At 38.9% G+C, this 23,118-nt stretch overlaps 1 protein-coding gene across 3 annotated transcripts in view; it reads right to left on the reverse strand.

The window, feature by feature from the left end:
* Positions 1-23,118, reverse strand: part of nek7 (NIMA-related kinase 7) — a 190,118-nt gene that overhangs the window by 79,270 nt on the left and 87,730 nt on the right. The window lies entirely within an intron of this gene.

Below are 23,118 nucleotides of genomic sequence, written 5' to 3' on the forward strand. Positions count from 1 at the left end.
TCAAATGTACAGTGATAAAAAGTATTCCCACTTTTCCTCTTTAGGTTTAAATGGTGACTTCAGAATCTTGCTATTATACAATTATTACCTTACTTCCATTATTGGCCCAACTCACTTCAGTTCGTACCAATTCCAAATCACCACTTTCTTCACTTCACTGAAAAACTAGGCAATACCAACATCAACACGAACATCAGAGCAGTCACCAGGCAGCAGCAGCTTGCTACTTACTCCTCTAGGCCTTCATTTAACTGTGCTTCAACCTGAAAGTGAAATGGGATTAGTCCCTAGGGGGGAATTACAGTCAGTCAGGGCTCATCTTCCTCCAATCCTGACAGCTTGGCCATGGTCAGTCAGAGACTTCATCCGACCAAAGCCAGGGATCAACATCCTGGTCATTCCTGCAGTTTAAGTACAACCAGTCTGAGAGTGATCAGTCCATCAGGATGGTGTGCAAACATCAATCTGGAGGCTGGTACATTCTCAGTCAGGACTGGCTTACAATTCCATCAAGGGGTGGACTACAGTCAGTCCATAGTGGGCTTATCAGAAGACATGGAGTCCTGGCGATCAGCTTCAATGGACTGGATTGGTGAGAGAATGATTACAAGTGCAAGATGATGCAATCTTGCCATCTTTGATTCAAAGTCAAGTGCACAATAACAATTCAAAATGGCTGCACCGCATATAGAATGCACCATCACTGTTCTTCTCTTCAAGGGCATGAAATGGTTTAAACATGAAACCCTGGCAGGAGCAATTATATTAATCATACACATGCTGATTCAGCAATTCCACCCATCTAGCTTGAAATTCCACTTCATCAGCAGGTCATGCGTTGTCTAAGAATGAACATTACAAATTATGGCCTCAAACAATCATGATCACTACACTGTTCGCACTAATTGACCCCTTGTCATTTCACATCAGCAAAAACAATCAGATGCTAACTTAAACCCATCTGAGATTGGCATTTCAGAAATACCTTCCACAAAGGATGTTGCCAGGATTAGAGGATTTGAGCTATGGGGAGAGGCTGAACATGCTGGGGCTGTTTTCCCTGGAGTGTTGGAGGCTGAGGGGTGACCTCATACAGGTTTATAAAATCATAAGGAGCATGGATAGGGTAAACAAGTCTTTTCACTTGTTTGGGGGAGTCCAGAACAAGGGGGCATAGGTTTAGGGTGAAAGGGGAAAGATATAAAAGAGACCTAAGGGGCAACCTTTTCACGCAGAGGGTAGTACTTGTATGGAATGAGCTGCCAGAGGAAGTGGCGGAGGCAGCACAATTGCAACATTTAAAAGGCATTTAGGTGGGTATATGAATAGGAAGGGTTTGAAGGGATATGGGCCAGCTGCTGGCAGGTGTGACTAGATTGGGTTGGGATGGACGAGTTGGACCAAAGGGTCTGTTTCTGTGCTGTATATCTCTATGACTCTATTTCAGAAATAACTGCCACTTTCATGTGTTGAAGTATAAACATGCAAAGTCATGGCCTGTAATTTTCAGGGTGGTTTTCGTCAGAGATCGGGAGGGAAATTTATTGTGGGGATTTACTCCCAGAATTAAGGCCCCACTGTAGCATGAATACTAGTTATGCAACATATTTGAATATGATAACATACCTCAGATCTCTTTATCAAAGCATGAGACTGATCTTCATCTAAAACCTGAAATGGCGCAGTGTCAGGCCACAGCATGATGCTTCACTGTGATTGATGGAGGGACTCTGAAGTACTGTTGATGATGGTACTCTTTCTAGCATTCCCAAGTTTCCATCAGCATATGATGTGAAGAGTTCTGCAGTAATTCTGACAGCTAGCATGTTGAGAAAAATCTTTCCTTTTCACCCTGCCATTGTTGGTAACCCTTCGATGGTTCAGACTGCTTGGATGCCCTGAAATACTCAACAGTCATGTCAGACTGTATTGAACCTACAAGGGGCAGCAATTTGTGCGGCTTTTCTCTGCAAATTACAGAGCTATAAGGGAGAGTGAGCATGTGAACTGGACATGTGCACTCTCCCACCTCACATGGGTACGACAGAACCAGGTCCAACAACAAGACACTGGAGCAGATATTTTAAAAGTACAAATGTCTATATGGCAAGTTCACATATCAGTGCAACTTAACTGAGAACAATGTGTCTGCCAATGCCATTAAGTGCCTCAATAAGGTTTTTTTCAAACTTCCCTTGCCTCTCATCACTTTGATGTGCAACCCTGACTTCCACAGCTGGGGTTGAGGAAGCCTGCTCTGCTGTTAGCCCTAGTGACCTGGAAGACTTGAATAGTTGACCCAAGGGGTGTTTGGGCCTATAGAGCCCAGGCCAGCTGACAGTTTCCTGTATAAGTGCAAGCACAATCCCCTCAACTTGGACATCAGCAGATTTTAGGATTACAGGCAGAGGGGCAATGAACTTTCTGCATTAATTCTTAAATGAAGCTTTGGGAATCCTGTGCATGAACCTTCTTCCCGATATGTCCTTCCTAGTACCATGCCATCTTCCATCTTGCTGTGGATGCTGAGCACTTATGGCTTTACTTATAGTGTGCAGGTTGTCTGCATAACTGACAGACACTTAGTGTATCTATCCAAAGAAACAGACAGAAATATATGCTGGAATCAAGGTGCACATAACATTGATGGACTCCTCTATCCTTTGGTGCAGTTTACTGAATCTCTCTAACAAATCTGCTTGCTGATCGTGTCTGTCTGTACATTTTGACAAAGTCATTAATGGCCAAGCCATGGATTGTTTTCTATCCTGGGTTGAGCAGGTGCCTGAGACCCAGGAGGTCTCTTCTTTGATTTGTCCTGGACATGTGTCAGCGAGGTACTCATCAGATTGTGCTCCTGAGTCGAAGACAACTGAACTGGAAGTCTCAGAGCCAGGGGACAGTGCAAGTGAAAGCCTTGGCAGCACATTCTCTGATGGTTGAGGACTTTATCTTCAAAAGTAGAGGGTAACGGTGGAGGTAAAGCCCAAGATTTGTGGTAAATCTCCACTTCTTAATAGAGCTTCACTCAGAGTTGCTAGAGCCTGCATAAAAGGAGAGAGGCATTTTGTTGACTAAAAGGAATTAAAGCTGATGCAGTTTAAGAATAGATTAGCATTGATAATAATGAAAGCACTGCACAGAACAGCATGGTACAGGGATGCTTACTGAGCTGGCCAAATCTAGGATTTTTGGTTTTACAGTGGGGGGGGGGGGGAGTATCATGTCTGCTATTTCACACCTCCAACTCTGCATAAGAAGTGGAGAGGACACTAAGGATGTATAGTTTGGAAAGACGAGATAGGTGAGAGTAATTGACTTAATATGTTACATGCACTGGAGAGAGTTATAGTCTGTAATTCCTGGTGAAAGGCATGTGCACTGCAGACCTCAAGTGAATGGTGACCCTGTGAGCTTGCAAGAAAAGGTGGTGGCACTTACCCTTCTGGAGTGCAGAAAGAAGGTTAATGCATCACTTTCTACCAAGGCACTAGACTGACCCACCATCACAGTTCAGGCTAGTTGGATCTGTTGTCAAAGCTTCTTTTGACTGTCAACAGGATACAGCAACACACTTCTCTCCACAAGCAGTTTCAGGTCCCTGTTGGCAAACCAAGGAGCTACTTTTTCTTTCTGGGTCATATCTTTGGAGATAATGATGGAAACCGCAGTGAGAACAGTTGTTTCTTGCTTGCAGCATCTGATGCTGTGGCCTTTAAACATTGCATCTGCAGTGAAAATGCTGGATGTTCCTGATAACGGAGAGCATTTCCACCCACTACCATGCAATACCATAGGACAGGTGCTGTAGATTCTGGATGCAAAATTAATGATGAGCAGAAAACTGCGTGAAAAATTGCTGTCAACCATAGCAGACTCCATGAATCTCACTCAACCAAATACTTTGCCCAAAAATACAAAACGTCAGCCCTACATTTCAGTCTGACTGATTCACCAAGCTTATCAGAGTTATTCAAATTCTTGCATCTTCCAAGTAATGTCTTGATTTTAAAATTTTCATCCTTATTTCAAATCCTTTCATAACCTCTGAACTCCATGGTCTTCTCCAGTCCTGCAACCCTCTAATTGTTTTCTTAAGCATCCTCATCGTTAATTGCTCCTCCATTGGCGGCTGTACCTTCAGTTTCCTAAGATTCAGGATTATCAAAACTGCATCCCTGCACCTCATTTTTCTCTTTTAAGACACTTAAAACTGCTCTTTAACCAAGCTTTTGGTCTTCCTGACCTAATATCACCACACATGGCTCAGTATCATGCTTTGACTTAGAATTCTTCTGTGAAGTGCCTTGTGTTGTTTCATTATTCTAAAGGTGTTGCATAGTTGAGATGTTGATCTTATTCCTGTCACTTCAGAAGCTGACACTCTGTATTCATAGCAATTTGTTCCCCAGATTTTCAGCACTTGTCTGAACTTAGCCACATAAATGTACTTGGTTTCTAACACACTTTAATTGATACACTTCAAGAAATCCATATGAATGATCACTGTCCTCCACTAACGTAACACGAGACACTTTAATGCAAATGTAGTAATTTACAGTTGCTAAAACCAAAATTTTGCAACAAAAATTTGCAGAATTAGTTTTGCAAATGCCACATGACAGATGACATATGCCACAGTAAATATTAATGTTCTTTGACAGATGCAGTATTCTTGCAATTAACACAAGTGTTTTAAGCTGAATTTAGAAAATCCATGCCTTTAATTTTGCTATTATTTGCTACAAACAAAGCAAAGGTCTCAGTTAATTAACCAGCAAAATGTAGGTAATTCACCCAATAAGCATTCTTTTAAAATGTATGCTATTTAAAATAACATTGGAAATTGCAGACCCATTTGTTCTCCACGGCTCATCTATAGGCCTGATAAAGTTGTGGAGTTCCCAGATTATAGTCCGGATTTTGCTGTTGTAATCGCAATGAAACTTTCAGCATCCGCACTCCTTACTCGTTGAAATTGTCAGAATTCTGGCATGTGCATGTGCAGTCGATCACAGAAATCAAGTACAGAGTGACCACTGTATCTGCGGAATCGTTTTCCGCAGTTTCTGTTACCTGCGGTTTACCGCTGCCTGTACATATGATAGGGAACCTTCCAGAACCAGGGACCAGAGGGCTGCCAGGAAGATAAATTTCCCATTTAAATGGATACGTTCACTCCTTTCCGCAGTTTCGGGCTTCCGCGCTAGGTCTTGGAATGTATTCCTGTGGGCATGAGGTCTACTGTAGCGACGGTCAGCAATTAAACACTCCTCTGCCAGCTACACTGCTGAAGCTCTAAAATTACCCAGAAATTATTAAGTAATGCGACTTCCATTTTTTACGACATGATCTTTGCTGTAAAAAATTCTTTAAAGATTTAAGTATTCCTCAATGAGATGAAATTCTGATTTTGGTGATGCAGTAAGTCTTAATTACTAATGAAAAACCTTTTAGATCCCGTAACACTTTGTTCATCATCCAGCCTGATGACATGGTTGCAAGCTGGGGTATCAAGACATTTCCTACAGTTGGCAGCAGAATCAAATTAACATCAGAAAAGTTAACTTGATGCCACAAAGCTCACCTGATCTTTGTGGACGACTTTCTTCTAGGTCAGCAGCAAGCAACACCAGGGCTTTTGGCATTGTGTATTCTTTTAAATTTAAGGCAAGTCCGTCCACAATTTATTGAATTCTATTCTGCAAAGGTTAAGTACCAATTTTATCTGCAAATGGCAATCTGCTTCCAAACTCATCATTGATCATTCACAGCCATTTGCTGGAGACCATGCACTTCATAAAGTTTGCAGATGATGAAAAAAACAATTCCACCACTCAGTGGCATAACGCATTGAAAATCCTACAAAACACTGTTCACCAAGAACCAAAGTTTGTGGCTATTTTGAGAAATTGAAGTATTTCTGTCAGATTCAAGGTTCTCAATCTCTTTTCAATCATCAGGAATTAGAAATGTGTGTTTGACCTTAACACTAAAGCCATCTGCCCACAACCCTCACCCCCAACCTTCTTCTATTAGGTCACTAAAGAACTGTTAAGAATGAAGTAAGTTTAAAGGAGAACATAAGAATATCCAATGTGGTTGTTTGGGCCCAGCCTCATACATCTCCACAACCATTGCTGGATTTTGTGGGGAAAGTAATGCCATAAACATCACAGGTATGTAAATTATTGACAGCAATGAATTATGCCTGCGCATATCAGAAAACAAAGCAAATAGATAAGACTCAAATGAAATTCATTTTATTTTTAAATATACATGAGCTGCAATTGCCACCTATCAATTAAAATTTTTAATGTACAATAGTGAGGCGCATACAATGCAAATGTAACTTCAAAACATTTAAAAACACAAGGTGTGTATTTTCAAATATTTTAGAATTTGTGAAGTGCAGATTCATTAAGTAGACCACATTTACAACACTGTTTTTTGTCTTTTTGGCGTATGTGATAACTTGACAAATGTTAGCATCAGCTTTTGAGGAACTATGACAACCACATGCTGAGAGCAAAGTCTCACTAATGTGTTCTGGCATGCAAGTCTGTAATCACACATTTACATATGCAATGACCTACATTTGCATGTCAGATCACACACTGTCTTGGTTTATTAAAGCCAGGCACCTCCCAGTGCACTGTGAAGACATTGGTGATATAAGGCCAGAGGGTGGTGTTTCTTGGCAGCTGAGGGACAAACTGCCACCTAGGATTAGGCAGATGCAGGCTGAGCATTAGACACTTCATTAGAGGTAATCTGTTTAACAGTGGGCAGTGTATGTAAACTTCACAGCCTATTTGCAGCACCTTTTCCTCCCATGGCCTCTCTTCAAAAGGCCAGAGTAGCTGAGCGACAGCTTGTCTCATCTGCTGCCTTGTCCTGTCATACTATTTAGACATGGAGAGCTGACGTGAGGAACAACATAACTGTACATTCCTAACTGCCATTGGGTTACATTTATTCACAATACAGTTATTTGTTTTTTAGTCCTCAAACTTAATGTTATCCTAAAAAGGGTTTGCCTTCAGGTCAGTAGAATGTGACTCAAAAAAAAATATTTCTTGTACCATGTTAAATTAAGCAGTGCTACTCAAATTTAATGAAATGAAATTTGAGCTTCATTTAGCAATTCCTATTTGGAAACCGAATTATGTTTTTTTCACATATCCATGTAAATGAATCATATATACAACCATAATCCTGTTACAATTTGTAGTTGGAAAATAGTTTTAATAATAATTTACAAGCTTTATAAGCAATGATAAGGCAAGAAAACCAAATACTTTAAAACTATTTTCTGTTAAGACTAATTCATAGCAGTGTAATATGGATTGAATGCACTTAGTTTTCATGTTTAAAACATCAGCATTCTTCATAACATACATGTAGTCAGAATGAATTCATTTCTTCCTACCCTAAAGCATGACAATAACTTTTTTTGTTAACATATTTAACTCAGTTGATGATATACCGACAGAACTAGGTGACTGGAGTATATTAATACCAATAATTTAGGTTAGTTGCAGCTTCAAATAATCATTTTATAAACACAATATTGTAATCTCTAATCAGTTCTCAACTAGATAAACCATAAGTGTACTTTCCCATGAGCTAGTCTACGCAAGAAATTAATTCCAACCACAATGAGACATATCAGAAATACCTTACCATACATTTAACAAAACACAGTGCATAAAAAATATAAATACAGTTCCAAATTTACGAATAAATGCTGGTTATAGCACATTGATCTTTTAAGGAGACAGACCTGTAGTTATAGCAGTGCATACCACACATTATTTCCTTGTAACGACAGTACATTTACTAACAAATTCTCAATCTTCATGTTTCTGACTCCACTTTTAAAACTATTTATCAAAACATTATTCTTCATGTCTGCTTTCCATTAATTAACATGGTGACAAATAAGAGATTGCGGAAGCCTCAGTACACTGAATTAGCAGCAAGCAATTTTCTGGGAACACAACAAAAAACTGTCAACAGTAAACATGAGAAAATAAAATGTTGGTCTTATACTGCAGGCTGTAACACAATCATCGGGTGCTGATGAAATTCTAAACTGGTGAGCTCTACAGTCAGTGCAAGAAATCATCAGAATGCCTGGACTATGTTACAACTTTGTAATATACCCTCACTAACGCATTAAAAGTCCTCCCTTGACTGGATAACAGAAATGATAGCGTATTTCCTATATACAGCTCACAATTTTCTATAGTCATCTTCAATGAACAATGTTGTCTCATTTTTGCCTACCGAGCCATATAGGAGTGGGATTTTGGGAATTATAACTATATTGTCTTTCCAACAGTCTATTGGTCATGTCCAGAAATTACATTATAGCACATATTGTTTTAAGGACAAAAGGTTGCTCACACTTCAATGCATTATCAAATGTAATCGGGTGAAATTTCACGATGAACTCCAAATTATCACTGTGCCATTAATATGTCACATTTAAGAAGCCAGATGCATCAACAGAATGCAATTATTTAGTTTCTAAAATAAATCACTCAAATTATTTCAGGCACTTAAATCAAAAGCGCACACAGTAAGATACAGTCATGTAGGCTGAAGCTACTGGTAGTTGTTCAGTTATTAAGTTGTCAAATCGCCAAAATGTAGATTGGCCAATAAAATTACTATATTCTGTGAGGAGTTTACAGGTCAGAAGACTGCTGTGCACCCAATGTTTGTGGTGTCACTCAATAGTACAACAAGTAATATCCTGATCAAGTTCAGCTATCTTGTCTTGAGCAGCAAAGGCAAATACACATTAAATACTAGTTCAATTATTAATGGTTAAGCTCAGTCAACATATAATGTAGCAATGGTCAACTAATTTTAAAAAGCAAAATTTTGTAGATGCTGGAAATCTGAAATAAAATCAATATATGCTGGAACACTTAACACATCGAGCAGCATCCATCAAGGGAAAAACATTCTTAATTGCCCAAATATTATTGTACCGGATTCTAATAGATATGGAGATATTCACCACGATTGAAGGATGCAATGGAATCAGAAGTTTTAAGAAGCAATGAACATTGAGACTCCAAACTTCAGTTTGCCAGAAAGTTATATGAGAAGCCACTCTGATGGCCCTGCCAGAACCCTTCAGCAAACAAACTGTTTGCCTGATACTTTATGTTTTTCATACACTGATTTCCTTGCAGGAGTAAAAGAAAGCTCCTTTTCATTTAGGAGAAGTGTCTTCAGACTACTGTCATACCTACTGCCGCTAAAAGCACCTGCTCCACACGTCAACTTGGATCATTACCTCCGCTAACACATATCACCAACTACCCCCCACATCATTTAAAGCCCCATATTTATCACAATGCCTCCCAACCAGCTCCTGCATCCCCTGACCTAACCCCCTCAGCATCCCCTGCCCCTGAGATTTCCTAGTGATGGGGAAATCAGGATAACGCATGGTCTGAGAGATACCAGGGATGGTAGGTAAGTAGCATCGGGGTAGGGTTCAGAGGACTTACGCTAGGGCGAAGAATTAATTTAAAATAACCTTTAAAAGACTGAAAAAGTGGCTTCACTTCAACTATACTTCACCGTTATTCTTTGCCAATTGTATACATTGTTGTAGGAACAGGAAGTTCTCACTGCAGCATTCGTAGAAGCATTATTTACAATGCAGTCAAGAACATATGTCACACAGATTGGGGGTACTGTTTCATTAACCTTCTATTCAAATGAGGAAATAAGTTTTTAATATAAAAAAGTAATATTTTAAGTATTATAACATTTTAAGTAAGTGCAAAGGTGGGATCGGGAAATGCAAACTTAGGGCAGCACGATGGCTCAGTGGTTAGCACTGCTGCCTCACAGCGCCAGGGACCCGGGTTCAATTCCCGCCTCGGGCAACTGTTTGTGTGGAGTTTGCACATTCTCCCAGTGTCTGCGTGGGTTTCCTCCAGGTGCTCCGGTTTCCTCCCACAGTACAAAAGATGTGCAGGTTAGGTAAAGTGGCCACGCTAAATTGCCCGTAGTGTTAGGTGTAGGGGAATGGGTCTGGGCGGGTTGCTCTTCGGAGGGTCGGTGCGGACTTGTTGGGGCGAAGGGCCTGTTTCCACACTGTAGGGAATCTAATCTAATCAAACAGGACAAAAGGGAAGAGCTATGCTGAGGTGAAGGTCAAGGGAAAATAAAGAATAAATGGTATGATGGTGCAAGGCTAAATGAAATAGCAGTGGTACAAGAGAAGAAACAACAAAGGTATGGGGAGGTTTAAACAAATAAAGCAGGTAAATTACCAACAACTGAGGTGGGGCTGCAGATCTTTAGTTGCTGTACAACATCTTAATGTTGTAGATTTGTTGGAGAGGAGGACAGTACAACATGATTACTTTGAATGCAACAGTGCAAGTAATGGAGTCAAATGAATGATTGGAATTTTGTTTGAGCATTGATATTTGTAATATGGATCATAGTTGAGAATGACTGTAACTCAGCTCGCTATGGGACTTACAGCCACAATTTACAAGGTCAGGGAACTTATTGCTTGCTGTCAGGGCAACTGTCTCTATTAAAGATGGTTGCTGGCCCCAGAAACTGCCACCAAATTGAAAGAACTTTAGCTCAGCTGTGTTACTGGAAACAACAGTCAATCATTGTTAGGGCTACTCTGGAGGATGACTACGCAAGGAAATATGCCTCCCTCCCTGCCATATACGTGGGGTTTGGGGCTGCTGAGATCTGGCAAGCAACATGGTGACAGAGTGTGTGAGAAAGTGAGAAAGAGAGGGCGCATGAGAGAGCACATGTGTGTGTGTGTGAGAGAGAGAGAGAGAGAGAGAAAGAAAATGAGTGAGAGCACGTGAGACAGCATGAGAGAGAGAGAGTGGGGGTGGTGGTAGTTATTAGCAACAAAAAGTAGCACTATTGTCAGTGGGTTGCGAATTACTATTGGGGATTCCTCCATCGGACAAAGAGTTATCAAATATGACATATCACAACATCTTGAAAAATGTCCGTATTACACTGGAGGTGGTGCGAACACATAAAAGTGGATAAATCCCCAGGACCTGCTCAGGAGTATCCCAGAACTCTGTGGGAAGCTAGGGATGAGATTGAGAGGACCCTTGAGACATTTGGATCAGCAACAGTCACAGGTGAGGTGCCAGAAGACTGGAGGTTGGCTAATAGTGGTGCCAGTATTTAAAACAGGTGGTAAGGAAAAGCAAGGGAACTATAGACTGATGAGCCTGACATTTGTGGTGGACAAGTTGTTGGAGGGAATCCTCAGGGACAGGATTTACATATATTTGGAAAGGCAAGCATTGATTATGAATAGTCAGCATGGCTTTGTGCATGGGAAATCACGTCTCACAAACTTGATTGAGTTTTCTGATGAAGTAACAAAGAGGATTGATGAGGGCAGAGCAGTTATCTATATGGACTTCAGTGAGGTGTTTGACAAGGTTTCTCATGGTACACTGGTTAGCAAGGTTAGATCTCATGGAATACTGGGAGAACTAACCATTTGGATATAGAACTGGCTCAAAGGTAGAAGACAGAGGGTGGTGGTGGAGGGTTGCTTTTCAGACTGGAGGCCTGTGACCAGTGGTGTGTCACAAGGATTGGAGTAGGTCCACTGCTTTTCATCATTTATATAAATGACTTGGATATGAACATAGGAGGTATAGTTAGTAAATTTGCAAATTACGCCAAAATTACAAGTGTACTGCACAGTGAAGGAGGTTACCTCAGAGTCCAGAGTACAACGGGATCTTGATCAAATGAGCCACTGGGCTGAGGAGTGACAGATTGAGTTTAATTTAGATAAATAATAGGTACTGCCTTTTGGAAATGCAACTCAGAGCAGACTAATACATTTAATGGTAAGGTCCTGAGAAGTGTTGCTGAACAAAGGGACCTTGGAGTATAGGTTCATAGCTCCTTGAAAGTGGAGTCGCAGGTAGATAGCATAATGAAGAATGTGTTTGGTATGCTTTCCTTTATTGGTCAGAGTACTGAGTACAGGAATTGGGAGGTCATGTTGCAGCTGTACAGGACATTGGTTCAGCAACTTTTGAAATATTGCAAACAATTCTGGTCTCCTTCCTATCAGGAGGATGTGAAATTTGAAAGGGTTCAGAAAAGATTCACAAAGATATTGCCAGGGTTGGAGGATTCGAGCTATACGGAGAGGCTGAATAGGTTGGGGCTATTTTCCCTTGAGCGTTGGAGGCTGAGGGGTGACCTTATAGACATTTATAAAATCATGAGGGGCATGGATAGGGTAAATAGACATGGTCTTTTCCCTGGGGTAGGGGAGTCCAGAACTAGAGAGCATAGGTTTAGGATGAGAGGGAAAAGATTTAAAAGGGACCGAAGAGGCAACATTTTCACATAGAATGATGAGTGTATGGAATGAGCTTTAGAAGTGGTGGTAGCTGGTATAATTACAACATTTAAAAGGCACCTGGATTGGGTATATGAATAGGAAGGGTTTAAATAGATATGGGCCAAGTGCTGGAAAATGGGACTAGATTAGGTTAGGATATCTGGTCGGCATGGACATGTTAGACTGAAGGGTCTGTTTCCGTGCTGTACATCTCTATGATTCTATGACAATACTGAACATTATAAAGAGTAAGAAATGTTGCATCAGTGAAGATTCCTATTGCAGAAGTCAAATGACAAGAATCAGAAGAGTTTATGTTCAAGAATTATATATTTATGTAAAAAGTAGACAAGGCTGCACTCTTCAAATTACTCATTTATAGCATGTACAAGCAATATATAAGTTTATTAATCTTAACATTTTTCAGCAATTGGTTCCCTATCTGAGCTGCATGACACAAGGAATCCATGGACATGTTGCAGGTCAGCAGTCGGCAATTTTATTTTAGCATGTTGTCACTGTTCTCATGTTAATGACTAAAAATAGCCCTCTTCTCTTCAGTAAAGGCAATTAAAATGTAGGTTTGACATATTTTAATTTGTCAGTCAAATAATGCTAACTCAAGGAAAGTTATTTTGTAAGCTACCTTTGCCATAGCACTATTCTTAAATCTCCTGAACTAAGTCTACAGAAAATAGCAGCTCAGTGCAAAATTAACAGAACATATTGTACTTGTTTATGACATATAAACATTATAAGTTTATCAAGTGGTTTGCAGCAACAGGCAGTCAGTACAAACATTTATATGACTGAGATATGAAGTTTGAAGGATGAAACAGTCCAAGGTTTTCATTCAAATTGGTTGACAGTCACACTCTTTTTGACCTTAAGCTTCTGATCTGACTTCAGCTGATAATAAGTGTTATTAAATTTCTTCTTCTTTAAATTCTAGTCCCAGCCCCCCAAAACTCCACCACACTAACTTCGCTACTCTGGCTCTGACATTGGCAGGGTGCCAGACGATGACAGGTAAGTCTGTGAGTATAGACAGTTGTTCCGGGATGCTGTGGGCAGAGTTGGAAGTGTGAGAGGAGGTTGAATTAAGCCAGTGATGCCAGTTTTGCAAAGGGGCATGCAGGAATTTTCTGACTCTGACACTTGTTTAAAAGAGTTGCACTGCTGACTTAAACAACCAGGGGAGGTGGTGGCCTAGTGGAATTATCACTGGACTGTTAATCCAGAGACACAGGTAATGCTCAGGAGAGTCAGGTTCAAATCCTGCAGTTGGTGGAATTTGAATACAATAAAAATCTGTAACTGAGAATTTAAGGATGATCATCGTCGTCAATTGTTGGAAGAATCCATCTGGTTCACTAATGTTCTTTAAGGGAGGAAACTGTATTCTTTACCTAGTCTGGTCTACATGTGACTCCAGACCCACAGCAATACGGTTGACTCTTAACTACTTTCAGGGATAGGTAATAAATGCTGGCCTAGCCAGTGACGCCCTCACCAAATGAATGAAAAAAAACCTTCGTAAATCACAGCAAGAACGAGTCCATATAAAAGTTGACATGCTGATAGATCCCAACGAGACTATCAACCTAGTTCCCAAAAAGGCACACTGCAAGGAGCACTTTTGAACAAGTGGGCGACCTGGAATTTGCAAACTCTTAGAGGGCTAAACCATAGCCAATACCTCATCATTAATCTCTGTTGGCACGGCCAAACTCAGTCTTACATCTTCAAAAACATTCTGCCACACCTCGTGGAATGCTTTATTTCCAATGTTTGCTAGACCAAAGTATTTTGGTGTATGTCTTTCATTCCATCTCAGAGAAAAAAGATTACTGTATATACTCATGTAAAAGTCCATCTCATGTAAAAGTTAACCCCTTATTTTTGGCCAAATATTCTTGTGTTTTCCACGTATCTCATGTAAAGGTTGACCCTACTATATCGCATTATAAACCTTTTACAAAGAAAATTGCATGTTCTCATTAATCCTTTAAACAAAATTGCATTCAGTCATTCATACCGGTAACTCTACTCATCGCTCTTTGTTTACTGTACTGCATCTCTATTCATTCACTCATACCTCTACTTGGCCCACTTGGTTTACTACAGCACATTTTGATTCATTCATTCATTCAGACCGGTACGAAGTCTATTAGTATTTATCGCACTTTGTTCACTATACATCCAAAAGGTAAAATCGTTAAAAAGTTAATTATTTTAATTGAGTCATTATATCTGAATAAAAGTGCAATACATGAGCTACATCTATCTTTAATTCTTTGACAAATTTGTTAATGTTGCTGACATTCATTACACATGACAGTAAATGAGAGAGAAACAGAAGAATGAGTTGGCAAAGTTCAAGATGCTTACACATTCAGAATTTAATAAATGTTTCATTTTAAGTGCGCCATTTACACCAGGCCATGACGATGTTGAACAGTGCGATTTTGCAGATTTCAATGAATCTTTGACTTGTTAAATTTTCACACCGGCGTGTATAAATAAAATTTACTACCAGTGGCACGGTGGCTCAGTGGCTAGCACTGCTGTCTCACAGCACCAGGGTCCCAGGTTCAATTCCTGCCTTGGGCAACCCCCTGTGTGCTGTTTGCACATTCTCGCTGTGTCTGTGTGGGTTTCCTCCGTGTGCTCCAGTTTCCTCACAGTTCAAAGATGTGCAGGTCAGGTGAATTGGCCATGCTAAATTGCCCATAGTGTTAGGTGCATTAGTCAGAGGGAAATAGGTCTGGGTGGATTACTCTTCGGAGGGTCGGTGTGGACTGGTTGGTTCAAAGGGCCTGTTTCCTGCACTGCAGGGAATCTAATCTAATTCATTCTTGTTCCTCTTGCTTTTATCCGGTAATTAATTTACCATAATTCATTGTGTGTTTCTTCTTTACCCGGGATTACTTGAGCATTCAAATCAACTTCTGCTAATAATATGGTATTTCGAACTGCAGCATGAATTTCAGCCTGTCAAAACTAGTGCCCATGTAATAGTCAACCTTTAAAATGAACATTTAAAAACAGCCCAAAAAAATTCAACTTTTACACAAGTATATATGGTAATTATTTCTCATTTTCTTTACAATGGAAGGCCAAGTTGTGATTTTTCCTCGACAGTGAGATCTTTTTTGTTTTCTGTACATCAGTTATTCATAGCTATAAATAACTGTAGCTGTAAATTCTTGTTAAAATGCATTTTCCCACATTGCAGTATTTATGAAATAACAGCCTAAATTAAACATAAAGGTGTTTTAAGGATGCTGAAATACTGGACAGTACATAAAAGTGCAAATTACTGTTAAGTGGAAAAAATGTGCTAAACAGATTTTGAGAGGCTTGGCAAAATAAACTATCCAAACATTTTAAAAGTGGCAAGAAGCATTTGACACCTGCAAATTGGCAAACTGTTGACTTGGCTTAATGCGAAAACACCAACGAAGCAACATCCTGTAATAGTAGCAAGTCAAGGAAGAGAACTAAAAGTATTCACCATGTTTATCAAAAATATCACTACAAACACCATTTATAGGCTACTTGCATACAATTCGGGCTACTGAATCGTCTTTATGTCATTAGTTACACATACTTAACTTATTCAGTGGCAGAAACAAGTTTACTAAAATCAATCCCTCAAGTTATACCAGATTTTAAATTGCACACTTTCAAGTTACTTAAGTCAATAGTGTCAGTGGAGTACTATGTCAACACTTTCTCAACAGAATAATTTTGCTTGTACAAGGTTGGAGCCAACATTTTTTAAAAAAAGTAATCGAAAAGAAATTCCAGAACACAGGAGAAACAAAAACAGCAAGCAATTAGTCTACTTCAGAAATGATGTGAAAACGAAATATAATTCATGTGCCATGCTTAAACGTAAAGCCACACATCTTATTACTTATGAAAACCTCACAATCTTACAGCTGACATACAATATAATATCAGCTCAGCAGGAAGGGCACAGTAACCATAGCCAGGAACTATCAGATGCACAACTTAGTGAAAATATTATACTTCTTCCACAGAGGCCATTGAATTTCTTATTTTCCATTTCACTCTCGCAAGGCAGACCTTGCATTCAAACAGCATATTTCACAAGCTCAGGACATCCAAAATGTTTTATAGCTAAAAGAAGAAATAAAATCAGTCTCGTTACATTTTCATAATTTTACGTTTGAAGAACTGAAACAGGATAAATCCCATTATTCATACTCAAGAACAATCTTAAATGTTTGCATTCATTTTGTTCACACGAATGCAACTGTTAACATAGAGGGTCTTTTTGATCAATCAGAGTGAAGAACAAGAAAGTAGATTTGCTTAAACCTTTTTTTTTTCAAAAATCAACCTTTTGGTGGGATGTTATTACATATCTCTGAAGCAGGTGAGCCTTGAAGACAAGTCTCCTGGCTTAGAAGAGGAGACTCTATTACTGCACCAGAAGAATTTTAACCATTTATGTATATTCTGACAAGTTGAAATAGTTAGCAGTAAATCAAGCACATCATTGCAAAACAATTACTGACATATCAAAGCATAGTTCCACGTTCAGTCCATGAATTAATAGCAAACTTACAAAATGTATGTGTTATACATTCATCTATTTTTGCAGGTTAGATAACCTTGAAAGAGCTGAAAAAGGGCTGGAAAGGGGGTTACCTTATGCCACAGCATTCTTCAAAGGATCAACAGTTAATCCTCCTTTTTAAAAAAACTTTAATAAAACACAATGGTCCAAATTTTTCTGTCAAAATAACCGTGACACTAATGGTACTCAATTCTCCACACACAAATGGTGCAGCATACTTTGGCGAAGGATTGTTGCACAGTTAGGTGTGCATAAACACAAGTTACAAGGTGCCCTACTGCTTACATACATCGAATGTCACACAGGTGCCACAATTGTAACACACACACACACACAAACCGAATACTCCTCAGACAGCTGTCTTGTTATTTCAGGTGAAAGTAACACTTATAACATGATAATTGTTCATTTCTGATATTTGAAATGGCTCGCACTTGAAATAAAGACTTACAAATGTGTAGACTCAATCCTTCATGTACTTGTCAAATTTAAAACTGTTTTGCTAAGGGGTACATTTTTAAGGAGAAAGTAGTAAGATTTAAAAAAGACATGAGGGGCAAATTATTTTTACATAGACGATGGTTCGCATGTGGAATGAACTTCCTGAGGAAGTGGAGGATGTGGGTACAATTACAACTTTTAAAAAACATTTGAATAAGTACATGAATAGGCAAAGTTTGTAGGGATATGGGTCAAGAGCAGGCAGGTGGGGCTAGTTTAGTTTGGGATTATGTTCGGCATGGACTAGTTGGACCAAAAAGTCTGTTTCCCTGCTGTATAACTATGATTCTATGACTCTAACACTTTTGCTTTCTTTTAATGTACTTTTTTCCCATTCACTGTTTCATATCTATAACTTATTTGACACTGAATTCACTCATTCCAATGTGTACTTCATTCTCAATCTTTCCACTATTAGTCATTCAAGCCTGAATTTTGATTCTTGAAGAATATGCATAGTTGTTTGTCCCTCTGCACATCATGGTCTCAGATGGTCTGTTACACTCACCGTGCCATTTTCAGCTCACACTTGAGGAATTTAGTGAACCGGGATGTTTAGCACTGAAGGATTCAGGAAAACTCAAACACCATAGGCCATTACAGTTACTCCAAAGTTTAATACAGTATAGTATTACAGCTGGAAAAATTCCACCCACTTCTGGTCATAAATGGCACAGACATGAAATGTAGTCTAATTCAGAATTAAGACTAACTGTTCATTGCCAAACAATCATACTGCCAATATACATGCACAAGTGAAAATATTAAAAAAATATAATTTTACAATTATGAAAAATGCCATGAAAAAAAAATGAACTGTCTTCTTGCAACCAAAGGTTATTTTATTATGAGGACAGTGAAATGTTTCAGTGGCCTCCCACAAGTGAATTTACAAGCATGACACTGTATCCATGACCCCTGATGAAAAGGGAATTTGGGTCATGTGTAAAGTAGTTATGGAGCATGAAGGGATAACTGAGTACATGAATTATCATTTTAATTTTAAAGCAGTGAATTATTCTATTGGGAGCAGTTAAATTATGATTAACAGCCACATAATTTATAACCTTTCACACTTAGTAAATTAGAAGCAAGCTTCACCTCTGTTTAAAATGCTGGTTTCCAATACCATATGAATACATCAATGGAAACTTTCTCCCAGTGGTAAATTGTGTATTTATGGCAATGACTATTGGAAAATTGAACATCACTAGAATAGTTTAAAATAAGGTTAAAAGAGAAGAGAATTGTATAATAACTTTCAAAGTCAATTAAGAATACTGCTTTCACAGATGAAACATCGCAATATTTTACTTGGTTGTGAGATGAAGTTTCTTGAGTCCAAAAATATTCATTCTGAAGCTTCTGTATCATTGTTTATTAGGTCAAAGTGTCATAATCTATGTCCAGAAATTTCTCTCTCTCAATTTTCAACAAAAACGAGCCCAAAAACACTTGAATTTCTATTGAAACAGACCTCAGGAAAACTCTATTGCATTATTTTTGAATAATGCATAAAGCAATTGTACTGGATGTATCTAACATACATTGTGGTTGCATTTATAAGAATTTTATTTTGAATGGAAGGACCCCACCTTGGATTTAAATTAATTATAAAAGAAAATCTAATGAATTTAGGAAATAATTTCCAAATTTCACTCTGGGGCCAGAGTGACAAAACTTTTGTGAATTCCTGAAACCAAAAGAGAAAATGCTGGGAAATCTCAGCAAGTCTGGCAGCATCTGTAAGGAGAGAAAAGAGCTGACATTTCGAGTCTAACTGACCCTTTGTCAAAGCTTCGACAAAGGGTCATTTAGACTCGAAACGTCAGTTCTTTTCTCTCCTTACAGATGCTGCCAGACCTACTGAGATTTTCCAGCATTTTCTCTTTTGGTTTCAGATTCCAGCATCCGCAGTAATTTGCTTTTATTTTGTGAATTTTTAGATTTAGAAGGATGTTGCCAAGGTTGGAGGATCTGAGCTACAGGGAGAGGCTGAACAGGCTGGGGCTGTTGTCCCTGGAGCGTTGGAGGCTGAGGGGTGACCTTATAGAGGTTTACAAAATTATGAGGGGCATGGAGAGGACAAATAGACAAAGTCTTTTCCCTGGGGTAGGGAGTCCAGAACTAGAGGGCATAGATTTAGGGTGAGAGGGGAAAGATATAATAGAGATCTAAGGGGCAACCTTTTCACTCAGAGGGTGGTACGTGTATGGAATGAGGATGTGGTGGAGGCTGATACAATTGCAACATTTAAGAGGCATTTGGATGGGTATATGAAAAGGAAGGGTTTGGAGGGATATGGGTCAAGTGCTGGCAGGTGGGACTAGATTGGGTTGGGATATCTGGTTGGCATGGACGAGTTGGCCCGAAGGGTCTGTTTCCATGCTGTACATCTCTATGACTCTATGACTATGACTCTATGCTGAAATCTTCATTCAGGACAAATTCCAACCATATACACGTGCTGTGTAAAATCAAATCTACTTGGTGAATCTACTACCAAATCTTTGAAATGCAACTGATGGGGACAAACAGATGAACAGAAGATTAGCAATTTCAACCACAACTTGAAACCTGCTTCAGTACTTACATATTTACTGAAAATTAAGAAATGTAAAAGTTCATTTTCAATGTTATTTTGCAACTGCAATGCTAAGACAGGTACAGGCGAATCTTTGTATAATGTTGCGGTTAAACTCCAAAACATCTACCTATTTTAAAATTACAGTAATTACCTCGACAGTTCTTTTTGAGTTATTTCTGCTGGCAAATCACACAAACTCGAATACACTCAAAGATCTTGAAATTCCCCATTTAATGGCAAGGTGACTACCCTGAAGTTTTCACATTTTCACACTATCAAAACCTACGATTGACAGCTGAGGAAAATCGTTAGAGCCCCAACCCAAAAGACAAAACAATTTTTATTTCCTCTAGAGATGGTCCATTTTGCTGACAATAATTATTATAAAAATTGAAATGAATTCTGTTGCACATTGTTGATGACAAAATGTTTTGTTAGCACAATATTATAATATCACTGAAACAAATATTTTGAAGCCTGATTCATTAATGAACTATTTCATGTTATCGCTATATGTTGTGAAGAATGCATAACAACATGGTGTGTACCTTTTACTTCAAATAACATGGTTGTTTTTAGGACAAATCACAACATATTCCTTTACAGGATGGAATAAGCAATAGTCTAGCATCACTGGCCCCAGAGTGAAAATGGGCAATTATTGATTTTATTTTTAAAACTCAGAAACATAGCAAAAAACAAACTGATAAAAGTTGTTTTTCTGAGTCTGTGAACAAATACTTGCACAAAAGAATGTCAATTATCCTCCATCTAGCCTTCTTAGACTTAGTCATCTTTTCAGACTTAATTTTAACTTTTTTTCCAGCCTCACCATGTACAAATTCTCACACAGTTACAAAAGCTTCTTTGATCTGTTGCAACTTGAGGTGGTATTTTTTAAACAGTTAACCAAACTAGATTTGAAAGTTATGAATAATCTAATGAGTCCTGTTCTGTTTTGAAGGAAAAACACTTAATATAATACATTGATTATTTCTGAAATCTGGACATGACGTGCACAGAATTATTTTAGAAACCAAGGTAGAAATTGCTGAAACATACACATTGCGGAATTGAATCTAATGCGCTGAAAGTTCTATTATTCAATTAAATTGTTCAGAATTCAACCAATGGCTTGTCTCGAAGAATTGGTGTATACATGTATATTCTAATTATCCATAAATTCTGTCATTTGCAAACTCAAAGAAAGAAATAATTCAAAAATCCTGAAATAAAAGTTAGGTTGACTTGGACCCAATTCCAATCTCCAATAGGCATGGCCAAAGCATGAAAAGAGTTAAATATAATGTGGCATTGTTTTACTGCTAAGACTTAGCAGTGGCTTAACGTGCATCAAGCAAACTCAAAATGGAACAAGATATGTTGTTCAGCCTCAAAACAATTAACTATGCTACAAGCAAAGTCATTTCATTTGTTATACAATTAATGTCTCAAAACTTAATTAATTTTGCTCATATGCCAAAAAAATCAGTTTTCAGAATTTTATAAATTTATTTTCAAAATGAAATGCATTAACTTGCTTGAAATGTTTGATATCATTCTTTAATGAAATGTGTATTTAAATATCATCAATTACTGTTTGTAACCCACATTAAAATCGTACTTCTACGTATCAATTTCTCTATATGACATCTTATAATGATTGCAATGTTCTTTTTATATTTGGCCGATGAGTTCGCTGACACAATTCAGGGCTCGTGGGTCTGTTTTGCTGTCTCAAGTCCGCATGCCAACAGTATCTACAATGGCTTGTCAGCCCAGATCCGAAAGAAAATGCTAACCAATTGATTGAGGCTTGTCTTTATATTTTGGGATTTTGCTGCAGGCTGACTCAAGTTCCTCTGTTCAAGATATGCCCTGGGTGAGGCCATGCAATTGCCTTCAGTCAAATAGTGTTCCACCAAGTTCAGTCCGCCTGGCGAGCCAGACCAAGACATCAGCATACCCTGCAACTCTTGTGCTTCATTTCTAATGATAAAGCCAGTTGTAGTGCCTGTTTGAAGTCCAGTTAGACTTTAGCTAGTAGGCACATTTACATGGTTACATCATTAATCCCATTTTGTTGCTACTTAAATACCTCAGCAAAGGCCAGCATCCAGTCAGTAACTCACATTTTATTTACTCATGCGTAATACTTGACACTGGTCCAGCTTCATCAGAGTTAACAGAACCTCTAACACTCTGCTTATTTTTGTCAAATAGGGCTCCCTGATTAGACCAGATTAATCACTGCTATCAGGGAACTCATTCTATGAGGTCCATCTGCCTGACCTTGTTAAATTGCTACAACGACACTCCTCTACCAATGGTGGTGTTGTTGGGCTTTGTGCCTCTCAGGTACTCTTGCTGTATTGGAGAGCAAGTTAACGCCATTTCTTTGCTGGTAAATTTTCGAATGAAATTCCAGTAGTACATAGAACCAAGAACTTTAGAATGGAGACTAAATTGCATTCATTCACTCTGCCTCAATTTTATTTGTTCATTCACCTTTCGGTCCAACCTGTCTACGCCGACCAGATATCCCAACCCAATTTAGTCCCACTTGCCAGCACACGGCCCATATTCCTCCAAAATGTCCTATTCAGATACCCATCCAAATGCCTCTTAAATGTTGCAATTGTACCAGCCTCCACCACATCCTTTAGCAGCTCATTCCATACCCGTACCATCCTCTGCATGAAAAAGTTGCCCTTTAGGTCTCTTTTATATCTTTCCCAACTCACCCTAAACCTATGCCCTCTAGTTCTGGACACCACCACCCCAGGAAAAAGACTTTGGCTATTTATCCTATCCATGCTCCTCATAATTTTGTAAACCTCGATTTATCCTATCCATGCTCCTCATAATTTTGTAAACCTCGATAAGGTCATCCCTCAGCCTCCAAGGCTCCAGGGAAAACAGCTCCAGCCTGTTCGGCCTCTCCCTATAGCTCAAATCCTCCAACCCTGGCAACATCCTTGTAAATCTTTTCTGAACCCTTTCAAGTTTCACAACATC

Source organism: Chiloscyllium plagiosum, chromosome 11 (genome assembly GCF_004010195.1).
Source record: "Chiloscyllium plagiosum isolate BGI_BamShark_2017 chromosome 11, ASM401019v2, whole genome shotgun sequence".
NCBI lineage: Eukaryota > Metazoa > Chordata > Chondrichthyes > Orectolobiformes > Hemiscylliidae > Chiloscyllium > Chiloscyllium plagiosum.